Genomic DNA, 8,356 nt, shown 5'->3' with positions numbered 1-8,356 from the left:
CGGCTATGGCGGTAAGAAAGTGTATAATTAAACTATCATATGGCGCGAACGATTTGAGTAACATTTCTAGAAATCTAGATACATACAAAACACTGTGTTATCTATGATCTCTGTGATCCTTGAGATTATGATAGCCGTGCTTATATTAGCCTGTGCGATACCGCGCGTAGATACTTGCTATAATTACTTAAACCACTCGCGCTTCAATAAACTCAAAAATCACAGAGATCATAGATAACACATGTGTTTATATGTATCTAGGTTTCTAGAAATTTAACTCAAATCTTTCGCGCCGTAATAATATTATGATAGTTTAATTGTACACTTTCTTACAGTCCATAGCCGTGCGTATATTAGTCTGTGCGATAACGCGCGTAGATACTTGCTATAATTAATTAAACCACTCGCGCTTTAATAAACAACATATTTATTGCACCCATTGCACCCATAAGCACAGCAGCCAGTCATTTTAGAAGAATATGACAATTCTGTAATTCACAAAACAAATGCGTTCCACTCTCCACTCGCTCGCAGCTGTAACATGTGTTTTTCACGTGTTGCATGAATTAGTCAGTGAAGCTAGACTAGGGGTTGTTGTAGTAATAGTCTATCTAGGGTCCCTATATACAAATTATCCCATTTGTAATGATAGGGACCCTAAGTCTATCTAGACACAGCGTCGCGCATCTTGTTGCGGCTGTATTGATGTTACAGGTTCTGGTTCTGGTTGCGAGAGAAAGCACACGCGCGTGCCACGCGCGTGTGCGTGGTTTTGCGTCGCTTTGTGCGATGTGTCTACACTTACATCCTTATATATTATATCCCTTAATTACCTGATATCCCTTTGTATATAGGGACCCTATCTACACTGTGCCTCGTCTACGCGACGAACCTTAACTCGAGTTAAGCTAACTCGAATTAGCGATTATGGAGCGTCTACACGACAACACCCTATAGCGATTATTACCGATTTATTATGCATGCGTGCGTGCGTGTGTATGTAAACGTGCGTGCATGCGTGCGTGCATGCGTGCGTGCGTGTGTATGTAAACGTGCGTGCATGCGTGCGTGTGTGCGTGCATGCGTGTGTGCGTGCGTGTGCATGTGCACGTAGACGTGCGTGCGTGTGCATGTGCACGTAGACGTGCGTGCGTGCGTGCGTGCGTGTGCACGTACACATGCGCGCATGAGTGTGTGCGTACGTGTGCAAGTACACGTGTGTTATTTATGATCTCTGTGATTCTTGAGTTTATTGAAGCGCGAGTGGTTTAATTAATTATAGCAAGTATCTACGGCTAATATACGCGCACGGCTATGGACGGTAAGAAAGTGTATAATTAAACTATCATATAGCGCGAACGATTTGAGTAACATTTCTAGAAATCTAGATACACATAGACACATGTCTTAGCTATAATCTGTGAAGATTAATATGATTTTTGAGTTTATTGAAGCACGATTAGTCTAATTAATTACTACGGACCATTGTACAGCGTATCCATGCACACAGCGCTGTACTTGAGCGGCAGCGGTTGGGATCCATTTGGAAACAACATGGCGTCCAGCGATCACGTGACCGATTTTTTCCGACTCGTCATGTCGCAACTCTCTGTATATAGAGACCCTAACTACAATATGACATACACGCGTCACAGTGTGAAATAACCAGTTTTACACTGTTATTTGTTGACAGTTTCACAGTGTTTACCTTCGCAGCTGTCTATAGTTCGAAAATTTAGTACCTGAATTTAAAACGTTATAAACCTAAACAAATATTCTGTACCTATCCATCGTGTGTAGAATTTATAACATAATACATCCTATAAATTTCCTGTATCCAAAATCCACATTGGTATAACTCCATCATCGCTATACATAAACTCATATATACAAGCGTTCTGCGTATTGTACAAGTGTTATGGGTGTACCCGTGTTATAGAAGATTCATGAGACACGTCGGGGGATGCCGACTGTGGGTAGGCACGTGACCGTATAGGTCGTAAGGTTATAAGTCTTGCGTTGTGTATTGTTCTTAACCCGTTGTTTTGTTTCGTGTTTGCGTTTCTGCTTGAAGGAGATGTCAGAATTGTCTCTGTGTCTCTTGTGCGACGCAAGGCGCGAGTAGCAAATAACTTCACAGTAGAGATAACACGTATTTGTTGTAACAGATTAGATGATTTTATTCTACTCAGAGAATCACTAAATACAGACTAGGTAATGTTTTACAGCACACATAAGTTCTTCTTCACTACGTGTGACTACAACGTCTGACTACGTGACTATCTCGCTGACTCGCTTATACTACGACTGACTAAGACCATAGATACTAACCCAAGGGGTTAATATCTATGCTAAGACTAACTGGCTACGTGTTGCAGCACGAACTGGGTTTTTTCCATCGCGCCGTTTATATGCGTCATGGGTGGGGGGGGCTATCTCCTGACCCATAGTGATGTGGCTATGGGCGAGGGAAGCTGAGCCAGCTGTGAATAATATTCTATATCGAACTTGATATCAAACCAGGGTCACATGGCCAAAGAGCTGCTGGTGATTGGGCACGCCCTAACTACGCAATTATAGAAAACCAAAGGCGGTCACGATGTAGCTATTCTTAAACGCGTTCAAGTTAGCAATGATGTCATCGCCGCCTGCGAATATCCGCTGCTTTCTGCGTAGCACTGATCTCGTCTCTTCGTGNTGCTACGTGTTGCAGCACGAACTGGGTTTTTTCCATCGCGCGTATATGGTCATGGTGGGGGGGGGGGCGTATCTCCTGACCATAGTTGATGTGGCTATGGGCGAGGGGAAGCTGAGCCAGCTGTGAATAAATTCTATATCGAACTTGATATCAAACCAGGGTCACATGGCCAAAGAGCTGGCTGGTGATTGGGCCACGCCCTAACTACGCAATTAGAAAACCAAAGGCGGTCACGATGTAGCTATTCTTAACGCCGTTCAAGTTAGCAATGATGTCATCGCGCTGCGAATATCCCGTGCTTTTCGCGTAGCACTGCATCACTCACAGATGTCGATTATCCTTCTAATGCGCTTCTCGTGTTTCTAGCGTAAAATGATGCAGACCATACTTGTATGTTTTAATTTACTGTTGCTGTGTGCGTGTTTAGGTGCAAATGCCTGTTCCTGATATTCCGACCAGCCTCTCCAGTGTGTGGTGAGTAGGACCATTCTAATTCTATGCGTGCATATATTTTACACCGCCATGGAGAGTACAAATTAATAACACGATCCGCGAATGTATATATTTTATGTCATGAATGATTTCACCTTCCCTTAAAACAAACTGTACTAGCGCTCTATCAAATATACCCTGTAAATATCGTCCACTCTACTTGCATTCTATTATATTACACCTTTATTCCGTTTTAAAGCGCATAATTTACTTACTTCAGCCTTCGCCTCCAACTGCTGCACCCTTCCTGGAATAACATCCGACATAACATTTAAAGCGATTATTCAACCTTGAATGTATCACAGCGCAGACGCCTCAGCCCTTTAATTGCCAATAAACAAACGACCATTGGCATACTTTATGGACAATCGAATCCCGTAAACGATAATAGGGTATCAATGACGATATAGCGCAATTTGGCAGGAGAGGCCGGCACCAGGGCGGGACGGTAGAGATGGCCTTCCAGGCGCTGCCGGGACGGATGGAAGAGACGGCTTGCCGGGACGAGATGGGGAGAAGGGTGAGAAAGGCGACCAGGGTTTGTAAAGAGCAATTACAGCTAGAGATGAGTCTTGTCACCGTGGGTCCGTGAAAACTCCCTGTAGTGTAGAAAATCTCTAGGCGGCTACCGCTGTTCGCATGCACACTCGGTTGAGGTTCGCTATATTTTTTTCAGATTGTGCGTTTTTGAGCAATGATTTCGAAATCATTTAGACTGGAAGTAACGGTAACGAAAGTCTTACATTACAGGCCTTCCGGGTAACATGGGAGCCACAGGTGAGAAAGGTAATGCGGGAGTGAGTGCCACTCCAGCTGAATGCCCAGCGTGTGCGGCTAGGAAGATCCACCAGTGCACGTGGGATAATGCTAATGATGGAAAAGATAGCGGATTGGTTCATGCAAGTATCATATCTATATCACCACTCAACACATCTTGGTTACTTACACCGAAATGCAGTTAATCACGTTCATTATAGCTAGGCATGTGAGAATCACAAGTATTCTTTATGGAAATTGCACTTAGTGCAAGATTGGTTGTGATGCACCATATCAGATGTTTTGTTTCATTTTTAAATACTTTTATCGCAGTTTACTCTGCCCCCCCCCCGCAAGTATAACTTAAATATTCGCGTACAAGTCCTGCTTACATTCACATTTCCTAGCAATGCAGCATTACAAAGCTGAGGGATGACACCGGGTGCACGTCAGTGTGATAGGCAGCATTCGTAACATCAGGACGGAGCCAAGCTGTGCAGTCGCTGGCACATCGCCTTCAACGGCAACGCAGTGTGGCAACCGCGCCCGCATTGACGCCCAACTCTACAGCAGTCTGGAGGGACTAAACATACACAGCGCCTTCGATACGTACGTATCGTACGTTGTGTTCGCAAGTGCTTCCAAAAACGCGATAAAGTTGCGGCGGGGGGGGGAACATTTGAATTCTTGGTGATTGGCTGCTTTTTTTATTTACAAGTGAAGGATGCAGAGAGTATTTCGAAAATACCCATTTCCGAAAATTTGAGTCGGGTTCCAAACAATAGTTGCGCCAGTATTTCCCTCATTCGCGCTAAAATATCTTACGCAGAACTCGACATCTTCATAATATACTGTGTATTTTGTGACAGTTGAAGCATCTGTTATGGCCTGTCTACTGGTAGAGTGAACGTACAGCTGTACGTGGGAGACTGCAGAAATCCAGCACAACTCCACGGCGACAGCTACACCTCATGGGATAGCGTCTCACGCATGATCATCGAGGAAATACCGCTTGAATAAAACCGTTGACGCTTTTAAGCGCATGCATATCTATCGATCTATCTTGATATATATATAATTATATATATCTCTTTTTGGGCTGTGACTTATGAGATCAAAAACGAATATAGATTTCTGTACTTGTGTCTAAGTAAAAGTAAATCGTAAAGCAATCGAAGTTTTTCAATCTGATGAGGTCACATAAAAAACGGAATGTCGCATAAAGTAGAGAAATCTGCACATTTGTACATCTAAGATCAATTGCCATGTTTGTCGAGTCTATTACCCGCACTTAACGTATTCAAGTGTCCACACAGGCATAATCATTATAGGATTAGCTGGTCGGGCTGTTACCACAGTTAGGTTAGTTATTACAATCATAAGCTGCTATATAGTTACAAAACACGTCAACTTCAGTAGTTAATGAAACTTAAAACAACGATAGAATTCTTTATTTGCAATTTCTATAATGTCTAGTAACAAACCATTATCATATATATGGACAGTAAATACAATAGACAACGATTCTCAATAGGTTTATTATAATCGATGTATTCATATAGTAGCCAGCTTCAAATTAAAATTTTACTATTCATTCATTTGGTGTGGCATTGACTTCAGCAGTTTTCATGAGAAATGGGTACTTGTGTTTTAATGGAGATGCATCGCTTCGTACCATGACAATAGTTACCATCAACTACCTTGTAGTAACTACAACAAACATACCTTATAGTCACACATGTATCTACTCGGCAAATGACACCAGTCCAGCCGTAATTCTGAGGTCCTTGAATGTATCAATAAATGTTCTATTGGCACTCTTTCCAATGATCGTCAAAAGCTCCACAATCACGAAAATTATAGTAAAAAACAATTGGTACGTGCATAAATTCAGCGCAAGGCACCATGTATTGACTAATACATTGTATTGCCACTACATATCATTCACCATACATCATCTAGGCTTCAATTTTTATCTACAAAACAACAACCCGGTTTAGCAAATAATTTAACACTATGCAATCAAATAGAACCTCTTCATCAATACAATAGAATTGTGATGATGAAACTGCTTAGGAGGACTAGATGCCTCGGTAAACTTGAATATCGCAATAGATCTTAGACATTCCTAGAGTGCGTTTTCTAAACCTAACGACGCAATTAGACGGTCTTCGGACGGCCACGAACAAACGAACGAACGAACGAACAACGAACGAGCAAACGAAGAAACGAACGAACGAACGAACAAACGAACACGCTCGAGGGAGCGCACACACACGTCGGAGGGAGAGCTACCCACGAGCAGGACTACGCCCGAGAAGGTATACCTTATACAAACGGAGCTATAGCCTACCCCGGAGAGGGAGACAGTCCGAGACACACTGCCAACCCACGAACTCGCGCCGAGCCGCGGCGCACACGACGGGGAGAGACAGACGAGAAGCGCGCGGGGCTACAATATTAACCCGTAGAATAGCTAAGAGTTAAGTTAAACGTGTAATAACCTAACAAGGTAACGTAAACGTGACATGAGTAATATATTATATATATACATATATATATATATATATATATATATATATATAGGCTATATTTGAGATACGTGCTGTAAATGTTATTCGTATACGATGAATAAAACCATCCGTTGTATAAAGACTATCTAATGCTTGCGTTCATTTCACTCTGGGTTTTTCTTGCTACTGCACACCGTCTACTGCATCACCCGTACGTCTTCTGCGGTTTTCTTTGCTACTGCATCACCGCTCCTACCTTCACGGTAGGAGCGGAAAATGATCCCGACACAAATAAATTACACGTGCTAACCACAGCACGTGTGAAAGTTTAGTGTGTCCACCCCTAGGGCCACTACAATTAGGGTCCCTATATGCAGAGAGTTGCGACACCCAGGATTTGACGCCATATTGTTTTCAAATGGATCCACACCGCTGCCGCTCAAGTACTGCGCTGTATGGATACGCTGTACAATGGTCCGTAATAATTAATTAGACTAATCGTGCTTCAATAAACTCAAAATTCACAGAGATTATAGCTAAGACATGTGTCTATGTTAATCTAGATTTCTATAAATGTTACTCAAATCGTTCGCGCCATGTGATAGTTTAATTATACACTTTTTTACCGCTCATGGCCGTGCGTATATTAGCCTGTGCGATACCGCGCGTAGATACTTGCTATAATTAATTAAACCACTCGCGCTTCAATAAACTCAAGAATCACAGAGATCAAAGATAACACATGTGTTTGTATGTATCTAGATTTCTATAAATGCTACTCAAATCGTTCGCGCCATATGATAGTTTAATTATACACTTTCTTACCGCCCTTAACCGTGCTTATATTAGCCTGTGCGATACCGCGCGTAGATACTTGCTATAATTACTTAAACCACTCGCGCTTCAATAAACTCAAAAATCACAGAGATCATAGATAACACATGTGTTTATATGTATCTAGATTTCTAGAAATTTAACTCAAATTGTTCGCGCCGTAATAATATATTATGATAGTTTAATTGTACACTTTCTTACAGTCCATAGCCGTGTGTATATTAGTCTGTGCGATAACGCGCGTAAATACTTGCTATAATTAATCAAGCCACTCGCGCTTTATTATACAACATATTTATTGCACCCATTGCACCCATAAGCACAGCAGCCAGTCATTTTAGAAGAATATGACAATTCTGTAATTCACAAAATAAATGCGCTCCACTCTCCACTCGCTCGCAGCTGTAACATGTGTTTTTCACGTGTTGCATGAATTAGTCAGTGGAGCTAGACTAGGGGTTGTTGTAGTAATAGTCTATCTAGAGTCCCTATATACAAATTATCCCATTTGTAATGATAGGGACCCTAAGTCTATCTAGACACAGCGTCGCGCATTTGTTGCGGCTGCATTGATGTTACAGGTTCTGGTTGTGCGAGGAGAAAGCACACGCGCGTGCACGCGCCGTGTGCGTTGTTTTGCGTCGCTTTGTGCGATGTGTCTACACTTACATCCTATTATATTATATCCCTTAATTACCTGTATATCCTTTGTATATAGGGACCCTATATCTACACTGTGCCTCGTCTACCGCGACGAACCTTAACTCGAGTTAGCGATTATGGAGCGTTTACACGACAACACCCTATAGCGATTATTACCGATTTATTATGCATGCGTGCGTGCGTGTGTATGTAACGTGCGTGCATTGCCGTGTGCGTGTGCATGTGCACGTAGACGTGCGTGCGTGTGTGCGTGTGTGCGTGCGTGCGTGTGCACGTACACGTGTGCGCATGAGTGTGTGCGTGCGTGTGCAAGTACACGTGTGTTATTTATGATCTCTGTGATTCTTGAGTTTATTAAAGCGCGAGTGTTAATTAATTAAAGCAAGTATCTACGGCTAAT

Source organism: Priapulus caudatus, unplaced genomic scaffold (genome assembly GCF_000485595.1).
Source record: "Priapulus caudatus unplaced genomic scaffold, Priapulus_caudatus-5.0.1 Scaffold975, whole genome shotgun sequence".
Classification (NCBI taxonomy): Eukaryota; Metazoa; Priapulida; class Priapulimorpha; order Priapulimorphida; family Priapulidae; genus Priapulus; species Priapulus caudatus.
This window is presented reverse-complemented; position numbering follows the sequence as displayed.